The sequence below is a fragment of the Amblyomma mixtum genome, chromosome 7 (assembly GCF_055824585.1).
Source record: "Amblyomma mixtum isolate Tamu chromosome 7, ASM5582458v1, whole genome shotgun sequence".
In the NCBI taxonomy this organism is placed as follows: Eukaryota; Metazoa; Arthropoda; class Arachnida; order Ixodida; family Ixodidae; genus Amblyomma; species Amblyomma mixtum.
In genome coordinates, this window is record NC_143018.1 from 126,352,230 (window position 1) to 126,373,013 (window position 20,784).

At 48.6% G+C, this 20,784-nt stretch overlaps 2 non-coding genes across 2 annotated transcripts; both read right to left on the bottom strand.

Moving 5' to 3' along the window:
- Positions 1-2,088: 2,088 nt before the first annotated feature.
- Positions 2,089-2,160, bottom strand: TRNAD-GUC (transfer RNA aspartic acid (anticodon GUC)). Its single transcript has one exon. It is a non-coding gene; the product is annotated as a tRNA-Asp (tRNA).
- A 4,881-nt stretch (positions 2,161-7,041) lies between these two features.
- On the bottom strand, positions 7,042-7,113 carry TRNAD-GUC (transfer RNA aspartic acid (anticodon GUC)). Its single transcript has one exon. It is a non-coding gene; the product is annotated as a tRNA-Asp (tRNA).
- Between the last annotated feature and the right edge of the window lie 13,671 nt (positions 7,114-20,784).

Below are 20,784 nucleotides of genomic sequence, written 5' to 3' on the forward strand. Positions count from 1 at the left end.
TTATAGTCATCCACCAAGGACCTAAGTAAGTCGGCGCTTCGATCATGTACGTAGGCCACTTTCGATCTATCCTCCGAAAAGCAAACACAATTAAAGTCTCCCAGCAGAATAACATTTCTTTCACAAGGCAGATACTGATTAAGTTGTTCAAAGAAAAAACATCTCTCATTGACATTGTTGGGGGCATAGACACAAACCAAACGCCACTTTTCCCCCGTCAACGAAAAGTCCAAGACGATGAGGCGACCATTTCAAGACACAGTAATCATTTCCTCAATAATCCCCACACTTTTGCGTATCAATACAGCACAGCCGGCAGATCTTCCTACGGCATGGCATACACAGACATTATAACACGTTGTGAATGGTGACACCATACTATCAGTCTGCTCTTGTTCTTCCACCTTTGTTTCTTGTACCGCAATTAGATCTAGCTCGTTTTCCATGCAAAGGCGGCTAAGCTGGTATTGCCGTCGTCTTGCAGCCAAGCCTCTGCCATCAATTGTCGCTATGCGTAGGGAATAATTTAAGTTATTCGCCATTTTGAATCAAGTAAATCAAGCAGAAAGATACGAATGGTGTCATTAGAAACATGACTGACACTGTTCTATCAATTCTAAGGTGAAAAATTACAAAATGACACAGCATAACCAAGTCCAGTGAAATCCTCAACCATACCTCGAATGTGTTGCTCGAAGTTTCCGTTGTCTCTTCCATTTCGAATCGGAAGAAGTCCGGCACCTTCGACGGCACCAAGCTTGTCCGCTAAGTGGGCGTCACCGCCGAACTTCTATCCGGCGGGATGTTCGGTTTCGGGCGTAGCGTCGCCCGTCGCACCCCCGGCGTCTTTGGCGGGGGTTCATCGTTATTCGGCTCGTTTGGTTGTCCATCCTGGGTAGCTAGCTCATCATGAGTTCTGTTCACCACCACACTTGTGCCTTTCTCGCTCGCGTCCATTGCCTCAGCATCGTCTGTTGGAATTGTTCCGCCGTGCGAGCTTAGAGAGCTTGCACCCGTACACGCGTTCGACGTAGCGTGCTCCGGTTTAGAAGTAGTGGGAGACGCAGAATCACTGGCCTTGGCCTGGTGGTCATCTCCGGACTTCTGTTCTGGAGACTTCGCGTCCTCGCCACTCTTCTCCTCTGCTCTTTTCAAAGATTCCTCAACTTCGGCTTCATCCATCAACAGGTCGTTGACGTCCAATTCCCTCGTAGCTTTCTGCGTGACAGAGGCATACGTCTTCTCGCACTGCTCTTCTCCGTGGCCGTATCGGTGGCTTAGTACGCAGCGTGGCACGCGGCAGTCACGTCGAATGTGGCCGGTATTGCGACAGCGCAAGCATAGCGGGGCCCTGCCGGGCACCACCACATGCGCCAGTTCACCTGCAACACGGATCTGATGTGGCAAGTCGTCCACCGTCACGCCCGTCTTCAAATTTAAGGCCACCAAGCGCGTCGAGGACGCTTTGTCTTGCACACCTTGAGCCCGCCACCGTTGCCGGGAGACGTCCGTCACTCTTCCGTACGGCAAGAGCGCCGCACGTATGTCATCGTCCAGTACGTTGTGAAGCATCCAGTGAAGCTTGATACGCAAGGCTTGGTTGTTAGGGTCTATCACAACGCACCGCCTTTCCTTCACAATCAATTCCTTCAAAGCCAAAAGCTTTTGCACGCCGTCTCCGTTTTTGATGTTTACAGCCCATACATGACTCATCTGGTACGCCCCCAGGGCGATAACTTCAGACAGCAGGCCTAGGCTAGCCAGTGTGTCACGGAAGTCTTCCACACGATATGGCCTTTCACGCACATCGGCATGCAAAAAAAGAGTGTTTAAAACAACTCGCCCTTTAGGTAGCTGAGGCAAAAGCACTTGATAACCCCGGTCATCAGAGCCAGAAATCCTGTTACCGCGGCCCTGCTGGGCCGCTGAAGCCGCTCCTACGGAGCCCATGACACACACGTCCGTTCGCCTCGGCGTCCGGAAATGGAATCCGATACTGGCCACTATACTAACGAGGAGACAGAAACACAGGCGCACCGCCGCTTAGGTAAAGGCACAGAAGGGCAAAACGACAAAAAGAACACGAAGCTCCCCGTCGGGGAATCGAACCCCGGTCTCCCGCGTGACAGGCGGGGATACTGGCCACTATACTAACGAGGAGCCTTTTTTTTTCTTTATTACCGACTTGGCCGGGCAAACAAAACAAAAATACAATGACATGACAATAAAAGCACAGGTCAGTTTCTAGCTAGTGCACGATGATAAAATGGGTTAAATGATTTTAGTTGGTCGAGGACAGGCAGCCACTCAGGCTGAGGAGCTTGCTGTCGGAAAACTTCTTGAGTATACATGATGCTCTCAATGAAATACTGATGAGCCGGATTCACAACAACATGTTCATGCCTGACATCCATTCGCGTACGCCATAGGCTGTGCATGCAGAGCAACATTAGCAGGTCCCAAGGCACTTCACCTGGCTCTGCACATGGTAGGAAGCGTATTCCAAAAGGAGTCAGGGGGAAATCTTTTTTCAGTGTGCGCTTCAACACATCCCAAAGAAAGACAGCGTCATGACAGTCGAGAAAGATATGTTCTATAGTTTCCACTTTTTGCAAATAAGACACTCTACTGACCAAGGTACAAAAAGGCCTTTGCATTGCAGCCATGGCTTCACTGGGAGGGTTTCAGTATGCAATTGAAAAAAGAAAGAACACACTGAAGGCTTCATCGGCATTCTCTTGACTCTTTTTAGCACATCCCTTTCGGGACCCAGAAGATAAGCACTGCGATAAACAGGCACTGGCAGAAACACATCAAGCACGTCCTTGTACATCTTTTTCCTTGTTACAATGGTTAGATACTCATCGGAAAATTTTGACCGAAGAATACGGACTGCTGCAACAACTTCTTGCAAAAAACCACTTAACCCACTCCGCCCTGGAGACATGGATGACACAACATAATCAGGCAGTGATTCTGACAATCGCACTTGTATAACAGTTCGCAGAAAATCATTATCTTGACGCAAGAAAAAGAATCTAGTGACTATCTGTCCCAGAAATAAATTTGATAACCCTAGCCCCCCGTTCCGCACCTTGTGGAACAGATTGCATCGGCTGGTACGTTCCCATGTTGACGCCCAAATAAATGTTGCACACACTCTGTGCAACCTTTGCGCTGAAGTCCTTGGCAAAGTTAACGCTTGCAGAACGTAAAAAATCCTCGCTACTAAAAACATGTTGCACACCGTAGCTCTTGCGAACATGGAAAAGTTGTGACCGCCCCATTTGCTTGTCTGAGCTTTGACTCGTTCGGTTTCATGGGCCCAATATTCTTTGCTTTCTCTGTAGTTGGTTAGCGGCACGCCGAGGTACTTTCCTGGCGTGTCTACCCACTTCATTCGACAGAATACTTCTGGCGTGGCCTGCCACTTTCCATGCCAAAAACCAAAACATTTCTGCCAGCTTATCGCACAGCCACTTGCATCATAAAAATTTACGGCTTCTCTCACCACTTCTTGCACGCTGTCCTGGTCTCTGCAGAACACTGCTATATCATCTGCATATGCCAATACCTTCACTTCAGTATGACAAAAGGCGTAACCTCGAATGTTTTGCGTAGTTAACAGCTTTAAACAAAAAGGCTCCAGGTAAAGTGCAAAAAGCAGTGGAGAAAGAGGGCAACCCTGCCTCACTGACGACAAGACAGGAATACTATTACTCAGGCGGTTATTAATTATGAACCTTGATGTACAGCCATCATAAGCCATTTTCACGCCATCAGTGATGATACATCCCACATTCACATGTTCCAAAAGCGCGAACAAAATTTCATGCACAACTTTATCAAACGCCTTATGCAGGTCCAGTTGCATCATGGCGACACGACCCTCCGTTGCATCACAGCATTCAAGGACACTCCTAGCTACGTGTATGTTAGTAAAAATGGATCTGTCTTTTATGCCGCAGGTCTGGTGTGGGCCAACAAGGGTTTTAATTACTGTTTGGAGTCGTCCGGCTAGCACTTTCATATAAATTTTGTAGTCTACGTTAGTTAAGCTTATTGGGCGGTAACACTCAACTGACTGCAACCTACTCGGGTCGTCCGATTTTGGGATCAACACCACGTGGGAAGTTCGAAAAGACGGCGGAGTTAACTTTCTTTCGTAACACTCGCTTATTACGCGCTGCAATGCTATTGCCATTTCTATTTTCAAGGCCTTGTAAAGTGCGGCACCGAGGCCGTCCGGCCCAGGCGACTTGTTTAAGCTCAGCTGCTGTATTGCAGCTTCGATTTCTGCTGCCGTTATGGGCTCCTCCAGTACCTGCGCCAGGTCCTCCTCGACTCTTGGCATTAGCGACAGGAATGCAGTTTTGTAATGTTCAACATCAGGCGTTTTAAGGCTGAACAAGTTTTGGTAATATTCCAGAAACGCCCTTTCAATCACCTCAGATTCGGAAGTTACGTCATTGCGATAACAAATTTCCTTTATCTCTTTCGAAACTGCATACTGTTTTTCGTCGCTGAGCGCACTTTTTGTGGGCGTCTCCCCAAGCCAAAATCTTTCGCTGCGCGCCCTTATCACAGCACCTCGATATTTCGTTTCATCTATTAGTTCAAGCTTAGTTTTGGTCTCTTTTATTTCTTGTCTGTACAACCCCAGCTTGACGCCTTCCTTGCTGTTTTTCTTTACGCTTTAAAACACATGCTCTTTCTATAGCGGCCACTTTCACGTCGCATTTAAATTGTTCCCATGTTTGTATAAAGTCTGTCTCTTTTTCTAACAAGCTTTTGACTGAGTCTTTTAATTTCTTGCTAAACTCCTCATCCTCCAACAATGAGTCACTAAATTTCCATAATTCCCATCTAAACTTGACAGTTCTTTTCCTCTCCCCAAGTGTGATCACGACTAAAGAATGATCACTGAAGCGGACGTGCACAGTCTGGTACTGGGAACACAAGGGCACAACCTGAGAAGGAACGTAAATTCTGTCCAGCCTTGCGTGACTAACGCCTTGGAAATGCGTGTACTGTGCTTGTTCTGAATCTTGCATTATAATGCCAATGTCTTCCAATTCTGCTTCATTAATCATCTCAGACAGCAGCTCGGCACTCGTGTCCTGCAGGGTTTTGTTGCTTGTTCTATCTTCAGGTCTACACACGCAGTTAAAATCTCCAAGCAATAGTACACGCTTTTCTGTCAGCAGGAAAGGTTGAACACGGCGAAAAAAGGCATCTCGTTCGGGAATTCTATTAGGTGCATATACACACACAGCTCTCCACTCTACACCAGAAAAGTAAAAATCGCATGCTACAATCCGGCCACTTTCACAGGAAAATACAGTTTCCACGGCGACTTTGCCGTTTCGAGTTAAAATCAGACACCCTCCCGACATTCCTTCTGTATGGCACACGCAAACACTGAACTGTGCACGGTATATTTCTGCCATCGCATCTGTCAACTCTTCGCTTTCAATTTTTGTCTCTTGAACAGCCAACAGATCGATTTCGTTTTCGAACAAGAGACGCTTAAGCTGATTTTGTCTCCTTCGCGCAGAAAGACCTCTCACGTTCAGTGTGGCAATACGCAAGCAAGATGTTATTTGAGACGCCATCTAAATGGTTGGGATTCGCCGCTCTCGAAGTGACATCGGTTTGCAGCTCACCTCATCAAAAATCCTTCCAGTTTGCAAAGTACGGCGGTGTCAGCACTGAACCCGATCGAAGACCGGGTTACCAACACGAAGACCCTGCAAGGCACCTCCGCTAAGACGGAGGGACACCCGACGAAGTCCTTCGATCAAGATTGATGTTCGGCTTGGGCTTGTAGGCCGCACGTCGAACAGGAGGCTCTTTGGGAAGAGGTTCCTTATGGTCCGTCCCGTCGTAGGTCGTCGCCTTGTCATCAGATTTCGTCGTGCGTCCTCTTCGCTGGCAAAGTTGACGCCGCGGGCATCTCCGTGTCAATGTCCTTCTCGTCGGTCGATTCCAAAACCGTCTCAGGTGCCCCTACCGCAGCATCATCTGCTTTTCTCGCGTCCGCCTCAGTTCTGGTGTCAGGCACAGGTGGTTCTTCTGAGTTGGCAGGCTCATATTCCGTGGGAAGCGTTGCTTTTTCTGAAGCTATGCTTTTCGGTACTGCGTCTTCCCGACTCTCACGGGCCGCCTCTACCGCGTCGACTTCGTCCATAATATGCTCCTCAGTAGTATCCCTGCGACCAGGACCAGCTACGATAGCATATGTTCGCACGCACTGGGCGTCGTCGTGGCCGAAGCGACGACAGAGCCCGCAACGTGGCACACGGCACTCCCGACGTATGTGTCCGGTGCCGCGGTACCGCACCAGCTCTGCAGCTGGTGCGGTAAGTCCTCGATGGGAACGCCCACCTTCAGCTTCAGTGTCACTGAGCGCGTAGTAGACGACTTGTCGACGCAGCCTTTGACTCTCCACTTGCCCCGAGTTATGTCGGTAACTTTTCCAAAAGCCGCCAGAGCTGCCTTCACGTCGTCATCTTGCACGCCGTGTAGCAGCCAGAACAGCTTCAGCCTGACGCCCTGGTTGCGTGGGTCAATGACCACGCAGCGGTGGTCCTTGACGTTTAACGCCTCCGCCTGTAGCATTTTGTTTTTTCCTTCTTCATTGCAGAATGTCACGGCCTAAACATGATTCATCTGATATGCCCCGAGGGCAACCATTTCCGGCAGCAATGACAGACGCTCAAGAGCGTCACGAAAGTTTTCAACACGGTATGGCCTGGCTTGGACGTCGCCATGCAAAAAAAACGGTATGCAAAACACTCGAACCTGTTGGCAAATGCGGCAAAATCAGCTGGTAGTCCTCGTTCGGTTTGATCGTACTCCTGATACCGCGGCCCGGCTGGGCCGCTGAATCCGCTCCTTGGGAGCCCATGATACACACGTCCGTCACGCTCGGTGGCCGGAAGTCGAATCCCTATATACTAACGAGGAGACAGAAACACAGGCGCACCGTCGCTTAGGTAAAGGCACAGAAGGGCAAAGCGAGACGAAAAGACCACGAAGCTCCCCGTCGGGGAATCGAACCCCGGTCTCCCGCGTGACAGGCGGGGATACTGGCCACTATACTAACGAGGAGACAGAAACACAGGCGCACCGTCGCTTAGGTAAAGGCACAGAAGGGCATAGCGAGACAAAAAGAACACGAAGCTCCCCGTCGGGGAATCGAACCCCGGTCTCCCGCGTGACAGGCGGGGATACTGGCCACTATACTATTTTTTTTTCTTTATTGCCTTTAAGAAAACAACACAGAAACTACAGACACCAAACTTTGAAACCAGCAACCTGTCAGATCTTCCTGGCAGGCCTTGTCAAGTTTAAAATTCTCTCAACGGAGTCAAATTTTCCATCCTGGGTAGCCAGTCGGGTACACATGCTTGTAGTTTCATTACTTCCACAAATCTACGTACATTTTCCCGAAAATACATGCGGGCTAGTCTCGCGTCAGAATCGCAGTAATACCCCGCCATTCTGGAGCGCCATAGACTATGGAGGCCCCAGAGCATTACCTGATCAAACGGGAACCCGTCCTGGTTTTCAACTGCCAAATATCTGATACCGTAGGGATGAAGCGGCAGCTCTTTTTTAATTGTTCGTTGCAAAACGTCCCAAAAAAACACCCCCTCCCAACAGTGAAGAAACATATGGTCTATTGTTTCGGGACACTTGCAGATTAGGCAATGCGAACCCCACGGTAGGAATAAAGCCCTTCTCTCTAAAAACCTTTTAACTGATAGTGTTTCTGTAGGTAATTTGAAGAAGAAAGTTTGGTTCCTGGCTGTACTTGCATTCTTTATACTCTTTTCAGAACATCCCCTCCATGGCCTCCATCGTACAAAGCTCTGTACATTGGCACTGGAAAAACTTCACACAGATCTGGGTATAGCTTTTTCCGCTTCACGTCACTTAAATATTCTCTCGAAAAACGGACAACAAGAAATTTAACGCTATCACTAACTTCTGTGAAGTAACCTAAAGTTCTTCCGGAAAAATAATTTGTTCCCACAACAAAATCAGGCAAAACACGGGTCAACCTTAGTTGACACATAGTTCTGAAAAAAGGGTCACGCACATCTCGAAAAAAGAAAAACCTGTTCACAAGCTGGCGCAGAAACAGATGTCCTAGCCCAAGGCCACCATCTTTCACACGTCTAAACAAATTTGTCCGTCGGCACCGTTCCCAGGTCGAGGACCAAACATAAAACGCTAAAATGCGATGTATCTTCTGTAAATTTGCCCGGGAACAGTGCAACACTTGCATGACGTACCATAGTTTGCTTAAAAAGAACAAGTTACACACCGTCACTCTCGCAAAGATTGATAAATGTGCCCTCTTCCATCTATCTGATTTTTCCCGTAGTTCGTTCGCTTGTTCTTTCCAATATGCATCACTGTCCCGGTAGCAATTTAGTGGAACTCCTAGGTATTTTGGGGGGATAGTTACTCAAGTCACGTTTGCAAAAAGATCTGGGGTTGATGGCCAACCCCCATGCCAAAGTCCCTGGCACTTTGCCCAGTTCACTTTACTTCCGGTTGCCTTCCTGAAACTGTCAACAGACACAACAGCCTCGCGTATGCTATGCTGATTCACAGCAAACACCGCTAGGTCATCCGCGTACGCAAGCAACTTGACTTCAGCTGCCTGCAACCTAAACCCTTTAACAGCCTCGTTCTTAATAATGTTCAAACATAGTGTCTCTTTGTAAATGGCAAACAAAAATGGACTGAGGGGGAAGCCCTGGCGTACCGAACGTTGCACCCGAATGGGGGCCCCCAGACTCGTGTTTATAATTAATTTCGTTGTGCAGCCGCGGTACGCCATGGCCACGCCCTCTTTTTTCTTTCTTTATTTCCGGATACTTACACAGTACAAAATCGTACACGGAAAAATTAAGCGAACTCACAGCCAAAAGATCACGTGGAAATGATAGTAATAAGGAAGCTGTCATCCTTAGGTGGGATGACGTTGTCATTTTAAAATTCTCTCAAATGGATCAAGGGCTCTAATCTTGGCAGCCATTCTGGAACTGTACACTTCAATTTGTGCATTTCAACAAAGGCATGCATACTTTCACGAAAGTAGAGCCTTGCAGGGCGAGCATCGGGGTCTAAATGATACCCAGCCATCCGGGACCGCCAGAGGCTGTGCAGACCGATTAACATGACGGTATCAATAGGTATGCCGTCTTCGTTATCTGTTGATAGGAACCTGATGCTATGTGTATCTAACGGTAAGTCTTTTTTAAGGGTTCTTTGCAGCACGTCCCAAAAATAAACCCCCTCCCAACAGTGTAGAAAAACATGATCTATTGTCTCAGGTTGTTTGCATATTAAACAAAGCGACCCCCATGGCAGAAAAAAACTCCTGTCTTCAAGAAATGTTTTTACCGACAACGTTCCAGTATGCAGCTTAAAGAAAAACGTTTTTACTCCTGGGGAAACTGGCATCCTTTTGACCCGCTTCAATACATCTTGACCCGGATAGCCGTTGTACAAGGCTCTGTACACAGGAACGGAGAAAAAGTCATCGCACACATCCTTATACAATTTTTTCCTACTGACTGAAAAGAAATATTGAATCGAAAAAAGAGTTGTCAAAATTTTGACGCTGTTTACGACTTCTCTTAAAAAAACAAAAAGGCGCCCTGGCATACTTTCTGTGGCAACAACAAAATTTGGCAACGCCCGCACGAGCCTTACTTGGCAAACAGTGCGCAGAAATGGATCATTTACGTCGCGGAAGAAAATGACTCTGTTTACAAGCTGTCGGGTGAATAAGTGTGCTAGCCCAAGACTCCCGTCTTTGACACGCCGAAACAAGTTATCCCGTCTACACCGTTCCCAATTCGACGCCCAAACAAAAGCGGCAAATACCCGATGCAGCCTCTGAATGTTTAACCTGGAACAGTGAAGCGTTTGCATTACATACCACAACTTGGCAACAAACAACAGATTACACAGCGTTGCGCGTGCAAAGATAGACAGCGGCACACCGCTCCATTTGTCAGCCTTCTCACGGATTTCTTGGGCTTGATCGCGCCAAAATGGCTCACTGTCTTCATAGCATTCTAGAGGCACACCCAAGTACTTAACCGGTGTTGTGGCCCAAGTCACGTTGGCAAACGTGTAAGGCGTCGATGGCCACTCTCCGTGCCAAAACCCTAGAAACTTTCCCCAATTCACCGGACTTCCAGTGGTCGTGCAGAAATCTTTCACGGCATCGACTGCCACGCTAACGCTCTCTCTGTTCGTACAGAAGACGGCTACGTCATCAGCATACGCCAAAAGTTTGACCTCCGTCATGTGGAGTTGGAAGCCCTGTACATCTTCATTCTCAAGGATTGACAAGCACAAAGTTTCAATATAAATGCAGAACAGAAGCGGGCTGAGGGGGCAACCCTGACGCACCGAACGTCGCACGTTCACGGGTGCGCCAAGTTCCTTGTTGACAATTAATCTTGTAGTGCAGTTTCGGTGCGCCAAGGCACCATGTGAAACACAATCAAACGCCTTTTCAAGGTCGAGTTGCAGAACCGCAACGCTACCGCATGTTGCATCACAACACTCCAGTACGCATCTCGCCTTATGTATGTTCGTAGCAATGGTCCTTCCCTTGGTCCCGCAAGTCTGGTGAGGCCCAACAATCTCCTTAATAACGGTCTGTAATCTGGCTGCTAGTACTTTCATTAGTATCTTGTAATCAACATTTGTTGGGCTATTGGCCTGTATGACGTCACCTATCTCAATTTCTCAGTTTGTTCTGTTTTAGGGATTAGTACAGTATGTGACGACGCAAAAGAAGGCGGCAACACGTTAAGATCGTAGCCTTCGTTAAATACAGCAGCTAACAATGTTGACAATACTTTTTTAAATGCTTTATAAAAAGCCGCGCTCAAGCCATCAGGCCCTGGCGACTTCACTGGATTTAGATTATCAATGGCACGCTCAACTTCATGTTCGGAAATCGGTAGCTCCAACCTTTCTGTTGTGTCAGCATCTAGTCGTGGCAAGAAAGAAAGAAACACGCGGTTAAACCTGTCCATGTTCATGTCGCGAAATGGAAACAGTTGCTGATAGTATTCGTAAAACGCACGTGCAATGCCTTCTTTATCTGTCACGAGGTTGCCGCCCCACTCTATCTCTTCTATGTCGTTTCGACGACCATGCGCTTTCTCGAGACCGAGAGCCCGTTTAGTGGGCGTCTCGCCTGCTGCGCATCTTTCGGCCCTGGCGCGAACGAGCGCTCCTCGATATCGATCTTCATCTAATAACTCAATTTTCTTTTTCAGTTTTCTGATATGGTCATTATAGACCCCTGGCTCTTTGCACTCGTGCGCTATTAACTGGTTTAGTGTCGCCCTTAAACATGCTTCTTCTTGCTTTTCATCATGTCGAATACAACTGCCTCTTTCTATAGCTTTCATCTTAATTTCTTGTTTGCACCATTCCCACTGCTCTGCAATGGTGGTGCAAGGCCGTTGTTCTATCTCTTTAAGCTTCCCTGCAATTATTTCAACTAAAGCTTCAAATTCTAAGAGTTTGGAGTTTAGCTTCCACAGTCCCCACACAAATTTTTTCCTTCGGTTTCTAGGGCCGATTGTACATTTCACAAGACAGTGATCCGAAAAAGACACTGGCATAACGACATAATTTTGGCATTTCAGAATCGCATCCAACGATAAATAAATACGGTCGAGCCGGGCATGACTAGAACCTTGGAAATGCGTGTATTTCACGCTGCGCGCTCCCTCCAAAACACTCTGCTGCATCATCTAGAGCAAATTCGCCAACTAGCTGCGACAAAACATCCGTGCTTGCGCCTCTAAAGGCGCGGCTACTTGTCTTATCTCGAGCACTTAAGACACAATTGAAATCGCCCATAACGACGAGTTGTCGCCCACTATTTAGATATCGCTGGATGCTCACGAAAAAATTTAACCTTTCATCAGCCGCATTCGGTGCATAAACACAAAGAACGCGCCATCCGCTGTTATGAAAAACGAAGTCACAAACAGTAAAGCGACCTTGCATACATGAAATCACTTCTTGCACTGTCAGTCCTGGCAACTTCTTAACGAACAGAAGGCACCCGGCCGATGTGCCATCCGCGTGACTAACAGCCACATCGTACCTCGACGTGAAACGCTGCACCACGCTCCCCGTGTCCTCTTCCCCTTCTATTTTGGTTTCCTGAACCGCCAACACGTCCACGTCCTGGTCCGTTAAAATACGGTATACTTGACTTTGCTTTGTTTTCGATGCAAACCCACGGACGTTGAGCGTTGCTACGCTCAGTGACTGTTGCATCGCCATTTTCGTACTTTAGAAGGACGCTGGGAGCATGGTGCTTACCTTTCGCGCCTAGCACTTCGCTAGACGCTTCCAGAAGTCCCGCCGCCATCGTAATTATCGGGCTGGACGTGCTGCGAGAGCGGCTTTTCGGCTGCCCTCCGGCCCGTCGCGACGTTAGGTTGCGGTCTGAAGGAAGGTCGTCGTCCCTGCACAGTTTTCGCTGGTGGTTCCTCGGCGTTGCCAGGGAGCTGCTTAAGGCCGATTCACACGACGGACCGTTCGCCCGCGGCCCGCGCACTACGTGTGCATACGTCAGCACTTTGAGGGGCGCGCTGTCGGCCGCCATCCATCCATGCATCCAGCGCGCCTCTCAAAGTGCTGACGTATGCACACGTAGTTCGCGGGCCGCGGGCGAACGGTCCGTCGTGTGAATCGGCCTTTATCCGCTCCGTCACCGGCGTCGGCGTGCGGGCGCTTCGGCGCACTGCCAGCGCTCGTTGACCGGCCGCCGTTCTCCGCATTGGTGTTCTCATCCGCCGATGCCGCCGGAGCACTTGTCCCTTGAAGGGGCGCTTCCTCGCTCACAGGCACCTCCGAAACAACGGATGGCAGTACCTGTTTCTTGTCCACGCCCTCGCCCGCCTCTTTTTCAGTGGTCGTCGGAGTTGTCACGCTGGAGGCCACCGCAGAGCTTTCCACGCCATCGGTCCCCTTGGCTGCTTCCTCAGCCTCGACGACGTCCATAACGTCTTCCGGTGTCTCCTCTCTAAGCGCTGGCACCGTTGCGGCAGCGTATGTGCGGACACACCCATCTTCCGAATGTCCGAAGCGTCGGCAGCGTGAGCAGCGAGGTATCTTGCAGTCACGTCGGACATGTCCGCTTCCCTGACAACGCAAACACTGCATGGGCCGCCCAGGCACGACCACAAGGGCAAGCTCGCCGGCGACTCTTACCTGGTGGGGGAGGTCGTCCGCCTTCATTCCAGGCTTCAGCTTGAGCAGAACTATCCTTGTGGTGGAGCCCTTTTCTTTCACTCCTTGCACTCGCCAACGCTCACGGGTTACCTCCGTCACGTTCCCGAAGGCCGCAAACGCAGTCCGGATATCTTCGTCGGCGACGCCGTGCAGCATCCAGTGTAGCCGCAGTTTCAGCACGTGGCCCTCGGGGTCGAATATAAGACACCGGCGTCCTTTAACTGGAAGCTCCTTGAAAGCCGCCAATCGCTTCGTTGCTTCAGCGCTGTTGAGTGCCACCGCCCAAACATGGTTGATTTGGTACACCCCCAACGCCACAACGTCAGGGAGCGCACCCGCTTGGGCGAGGGCGTCGCGAAAGGCTTCGACCGTGTAAGGCCGCGCTCGCACGTCGCCGTGCAAAAACACCGTGTTGAGAACAACACGTCCTGTTGGCAGAGTAGGCAAAATAATCTCGTAATCCTTATCTGCTTCAATGTCGGACCTGTTTCCGCGGCCAGCAAGGGCCGCTATCGCCGCTCCACCGGAGCTCATGATTCTGCGACCGTTCACTGGCGTGGCCGGAAGTAGAATGATGGCCACGCCCTCTCGAATTACGGAACCTACATTCGCGTGGTCCAGAATACTGAGCAAAAATCAGGGGGCACTTTGACTGTCTAAAGTGCGTAGAGGCGAAAGCGTTTTCCGCACCACTTTCAGTGCTTTTGTGGCACTGGTGGCGTCACATGTAAATGAGTGCTAATTACGAAGTGATGACAAATCACTAATTAATGGTTAATTACTGATTAATGCCTGAATACTAATTAACTGCTAATTAAGCTTAAGCTTAAGCTTCGCCTTTAGGAGTGGAACGCGACAGCCTGTTGTAGCGCTGCCAGGGAGTCCACGGAACGCCACTACCCGTTCGGCGCGATGCCTTGCCGTTTCAACGCAGCGGTTTTTGAGGAAAGGAAATGGCGCAGTAAATATCTGTCATCTCGGTGGACACCTGAACCGCACCGTAGAGGAACGGAGGAAGTGGGAGTGAAAGAAGAAAGACGAAGATGGCCCGTAATGAAGAAAATGAAAATTGTATTTGAGGAAAGAAAATTACGCAGTAACTGTCTCACATATCTCGGTGGACACCCATCAAAATTCAGGGGGGGGGGGTGCACTTTTTTGACCTAAAGTGTGGTCACTGATGTGTGGTTAAGACGTTAAGCTTCGCCTCTAAGAGTGGAACGCGAGAGCGTCTTGCAACGCTGCCAGGGAGTCCATGGAACGCCATCGCCATCGGTTCTACGCCTCGCTCGTCGGTAAATTGGTTTTTGAGGAAAGGAAATGTATTTCTCTCTCATATCTCGGTGGACACGTAAAGCTCGCCGGAAGGGAAGGGAGGAGGATGGCAGTGAGCGATGACACCGTATTCACGAGACGTGCCTTTGTTCATTCCAAACCATCGAGCTGGCATGGCGGAGTGGATAGCATGCTCGTCTCGCACTCCGAAGACCGGGGTTCGATTCCCGAGCTCGACCAATTTCCTATTCCGTTTTATTTATTCATATGGCCTGACTAGATAAGTTAATTTGGCTAATTGGGTAATTAAGCAATTAACTAAGCTCAGTCCCACTTACTTCGAGCATCACTATATGGTTCCTTCAATTGGTTGCATGGTTACTAGCCAAAGTACAATTGGCCCCGTTTGAAATTGGCGCACTGTGACGTCACGACCGTTTCGACCAACTGAAAAGCGTGACATTCTCTGTCGACAACTGCTGCTTACAACGATGAGACATTAAAGGCTTTCGCCTTAAAATTTCGTGGGCTACACAGTCAAATGCTTTTTCGAGGTCTAGTTGGAGGATGGCCACACATTCATTAGTCAGATCACAACACTCCAGAACCGATCTTACCGTGTGTATGTCCATGGTAGAGAGAGGGTGCGGTAGATGGTCCTTGGCGATCACAAAATGAACAAGGGAGGGGAAAACCTCAGTTTGCTAGAGCCAACGTTTCGACAAGGGGACTTGTCTTCGTCTGGGCCCAGACGAAGACAAGTCCCCTTGTCGAAACGTTGGCTCTAGCAAACTGAGGTTTTCCCCTCCCTTGTTCATTTTGTGATTACCGTGTGTATGTTAGTCATAATTGATCTCCCCTTTATCCCGCACGTTTGGTGAGGGCCCACAATATCCTGAATTACTGACTGGAGTCTCCTTGCTAGCACTTTCATTAATATTTTATAATCGACATTAGTCAAGGAAATTAACCTGTAAGCTGTGACCTGCTGGAGCTTTTCCGCGTTATTTGTCTTGGGAATTAGAATAGTGTGAGATAACCCGTATGACCGCGCCAATCTGTTTATTTCGTAGGCTTCTTGGAACAACGCAGTCAATATTGGCACTATTTCGTTCTTAAACCCCTTATAGAAGGCTGCACTTAAGCCGTCTGGCCCAGGCGACTTTCCCATATTTAAACTATCGATTGCTTTTTCGACCTCGAGTTCTGTGATTGGCATCTCTAATCCTTTCTTCGTGTCCTTGTCTAGTCGTGGCATAGCCATAAGAAACTTTTCTTTGAACACGTTTATGTCGACCTCCTGTTTGTTAAAAAGCTGCTGATAATATTGGAAGAAGCCTTGTCTGATATGTTCGTCATCAGACGATAGTATGCCGCCCCATGCAATCTTATCAATGTGATTTTTCTCTGCATGAGCCTTTTCCAATGCCAGTGCTCTTTTAGAGGGCGTCTCGCCCATGTTCCAACTTTCCGCCCTTGCCCGCACTAACGCTCCTTGGTATCTGTCTTCTTCCATCAACGCAAGCTGTTCTTTTATTTTCCTAATATCTTCTATCCATTTGCCGGGTGCCTTACATTCTTGCTCATGTAGTTTTTCCAGCAAAGCCTTTAGCTGGGTTTCTTTAATTTTCTCCTGGTACCGCAGGCAGCTGGACCTATCAATGGCTTTTATTTTAATCTGTTCTTTGCACATCTCCCATTGCTTCCAGATTTCGTACAATGTGCCCGGCCTTACTTTAATGAGTTGATTCAGTACAACCCGTCTAAAGGCTTCATCACTGAGCAATTTGTTGTTAAATTTCCATAACTCCCAGCTAAATGCATTCCTTCGTTTTTTGGTGCCGAATACGCATTTCACTAAGCAGTGATCCGTGAATGTCATGGGCACAACTTGGTAATCACTGCATACGGGAATCAAATAGAAATCAAATAGTATGCAAAGCGCTCGAACCTGTTGGCAAATGCGGCAAAATCAGCTGGTAGTCCTCGTTCGGTTTGATCGTACTCCTGATACCGCGGCCCGGCTGGGCCGCTAAATCCGCTCCTTGGGAGCCCATGATACAGACGTCCGTCACGCTCGGTGGCCGGAAGTCGAATCCCAGGCGGGGATACTGGCCACTATACTAACGAGGATTTTTTTTTCTTTATTGCCGGGCTTCGACATTACAAAACAGAACATAATAATATGTACATACAGTATACACAGTTAGTCAGGATCCCAAAGAATGGGCCTGACTTAGGTTAAAATTCTCTTAAAGTTACGAGGGGTTCCAGCCTTGGTAACCGCTCAGGAACCTCCACTATTAGCTTTTGTTCTTCCAGAAACTTGTGCATACTTTCTCTAAAATACATACGGGTTGGCCGTGCGTCAGGGTCACAATGATACCCTGCCATGCGGGAGCGCCATATACTGTGGAGGCCCACCAGCATGACTAAGTCTAACGGTACCCCATCCTCCTTCTTGGTTGGCAAAAACCTTATTCCATATGAGTGGATTGGAAGCTGTTTCTTTAAAGTCCTCTGCAGCACGTCCCAGAAATAGACCCCTTCCCAACAGTGCAAAAAGACGTGATCAATTGTCTCCGGCTGTTTGCATATGAGACAGTGCGACCCCCAAGGAAGGAATATCTGTTTTGCCTCAAGAAAAGTTTTCACAGGTAAAGTTCCAGAGTGCAACTTAAAGAAGAAACTCTTGGCTCCCAGTGGTACCTTCATTTTCTTTACTCTTTTTTAAACGTTGTAGCCCGGCCCTCCAGAGTACATGGCCCTGTACAAGGGCACCGGAAAGAGGATGTCACACAAATCCTTGTACAAATCTTTCCGGCTCACATCACTCAAATATTGTTTTGAAAATCTAGCATTCAAAAATCGGACGCTGGCGACTATCTCCTTGAAGAAACCAAACATGCCACCCGTCATGCACTCAGTTGAAATCACAAAGTCTGGCAAAGCCCTACCGAGCCTTACTTGGCACACTGTGCGCAGAAAAGGATCATTAACATCGCGCAAAAACAAGAATCTATTGACCAATTGCTTCGCAAATAAATGTCCAAGCCCGAGTCCTCCATCCCTCACTCTTCTGAACAAATTGGTTCGCGTACACCTCTCCCATTTCGAGGCCCACACAAAAACAGCAAAAATACGATGAAACTTTTGTACATTAATTCGCGAACAATGCATCACTTGCATCACATACCACAGTTTGCTGATGAAAAACAGATTGCACACTGTGGCTCTCGCAAATATAGATAAATAGGACGCTTTCCACTTTTCAGCCTTATCGCGTGTTTCTTGCACCTGCCGTGTCCAATACGGTTCGCTGTCGCGGTAATTTTCCAGCGGGACACCCAAGTATTTCACAGGGGTCGTGTGCCAGGTCACGTTAGCGAAATTCTTTGGGGTCACTGGCCACTGTCCATGCCAGAACCCCACACACTTCCCCCAGTTAACTCTGCTCCCCGTCACAGTGCTGAAACGCTTGACCCCGTCGACCGCGTTACGAATGCTATCGTGACTCACGCCAAAACAGCAACATCATCTGCATATGCTAGGATCTTGACTTCAGCCGTCTGTAGTCGAAATCCTTGAACAGCATTATTTCTTATAATGTGCTTACACAAAGTTTCTATATAGATACAAAACAAAAGAGGACTGAGGGGGCAACCCTGGCGAACAGAACGCTGAACGTTAATGGGGGCCCCCAACGATTTATTAACAATTAACCTGGTAGTGCAATTTCTGTACGCCAAGGCCACACCCTCAGTGATAATAGTGCCTAAATTAACATGATGAAGGATAGAAAACAATATGTCATGCGCAACACAGTCAAAAGCCTTTTCTAAATCTAGTTGGAGAACTGCCACACGAGCGCCAATGGCGTCACAGCACTCCAACACACTTCTTGCTTTGTGAAATTATAAGCAATAGACCGCCCCTTGATGCCACACGTTTGATGAGGGCCAACGATTTCTTTAATTACCATCTGAAGTCTGGCAGCTAGCACCTTCATAAACATTTTGTAATCGACGTTCGTCAGCTAGATGGGCCTATATGCTGTAACCAGTTTAAGTTTTTGCGCGTCATCTGTTTTAGGAATGAGTACTGTATGGGACGTACCGTAGGATGGAGGCAGAGCATTAAGATTGTAGGCTTCGTTAAATAAAGAAGTCAGCAAAGGGGTTAATTCACTCTTAAACACTTTATAAAAAACAGCACTTAAACCATCCGGGCCTGGAGACTTTCCAGGGTTTAAGCTTTCTATAGCGCGTTCGACTTCTTGCTGCGTAATCTGCTGCTCTAAAATCACTTTTTCCTCGTCATCCAGCCGTGGCATATCTTTCAAAAACTCGTCTCTAAATGCATTCGAGTCGACTTCATGTTGCGCGAAGATTGTCCGAAAGTGCTCAAAGAAGGCCAGCTGTATGCTATCGTTATCAGAGACTGAAGTGCCTGCCCATTCTACCTCGTGAATCTGGTTTCGTCGAGCGTGCGCCTTTTCCATTCCAAGCGCCCGCTTAGTGGGCGTTTCTCCCGCGACCAAATCTGCCGCTCGCGCCCGAACTAGCGCTCCCTGATGCCGTTTTTCTTCGATAATTTCCAGCTTTTGCTTTGTTTTCTTGATGTCTTCCATAAATATGCCCGGTTGTTTGCATTCTTGAGCTAACAATTTTTCTAGCATAACTTTCAGCGGCCTTTCTTGTAATCGTTCTTCGGGCCTTAGAATGGTGGACCGTTCTATAGCCTTCATTTTAATGTCTTGTTTCGCTAGTTCCCACTGCAACCCGACTTCGTTTTTTTCCTCCCTCTCTATTTTATTAATCTTTTCTACCACGGCATCAGTGAAAGTTTTGTCACTTAGCAGGTTAGAGTTTAGTTTCCATAGGTCCCACGAAAAGCTGTTATTTCGCTTCTTCGTTCCTACAGAGCACTCGACTACACAGTGATCTGAGTAGGACACAGGCAAAACATTGTACTTATGACATTTCGGCAATAAATCAAGTGACATATATATGCGGTCGAGGCGCGCGTGACTGACACGTTGAAAGTGCGTGTACTGCACATCGCGTGCGCCCTCTAAGCATTCGGCAACATCTTCCAAGGCGTATTCGTCTATCATTTGATTTAAAACCTCAGTACTTCTGTCCCTGAAGGCTCGGGTGCTACTCTTATCGCGAGCGCTCAAAACACAGTTAAAGTCACCCATGAGAACTATTTGTTTGTCGGAAAGAAGATACTGTTGCAGGTTCTCAAAAAACGTTGCCCTGTCTTCCACTACGTTTGGCGCATAAATGAACAGCACACGCCACTCAACGTTGCAGTACAAAAAGTCGCATACTACGTAGCGGCCCGATTGAGAAGAAAAATACGCCTGTATTTCGAGTCCAGGCAACTTTTTCACAAACACAGCACACCCAGCAGAGTTGCCAATTGCATGGCTCACAATTGCAGAGTACCTCGACGTGAATCGTTGCACCATGCCTCCAGTCTCCACCTCCCCTTCCACTTTGGTTTCTTGTACGGTTAGTACATCTATGTCTCTGTTCGTCAAAAGGCGGAGCACTTGACTCTGTTTTCGCTTTCCGCTCATGCCCCTTACGTTAAGCGTGGCGAAATTAAGGCACGACTCCGGATACATTTTGATAGCGAAAAAAGAGGCCGGAAGCATGGTGCTTACCTTTCACGCCTAGCACCAAGCTAGACGCCGTCTTTTGCCCCTGAGTAATCGGGTGGACCAGGGTCACTCTGCTGCGGTGCCGGCTTATCGGCCGGCCGTCTTTCCGTCGCGACATTTGGCCGCGGCTTGAAAGGTGGTCGTCGTACTGGGTGTGCTTTTGGAGGCGGCTCCTCTGCGTTAGTCGCGGCCGCCTGGTCTTCTTCACTGTCGGTCTGTGCGTGGGAGCGTTTTGCGGGGCAGGAGACACTGGCCACGATAGTGTTGTCCTTTCGCGTCGCGGCCTCACAGTCCATTTGTTTCAGCGACTCGTCAAGCTAAGGGCTCCCACCCTCAGTTGACGCACTTTCAGCTGTCTCGGGTGATACCGCTGCCGCAGTCTGCGTCTCCGCGCTGTCGGTCACCTTGCTCTCTTCCCCCGTAGACACCGATGAATGCTTCGTCGCTGCCAGCCCTTCGTCACCTCCGGCACCCTTCGCAGCAGCTTCAGCCTCGTCTACATCCATCAGCAGGTCTACCGACTCGTCCCTTGCCGT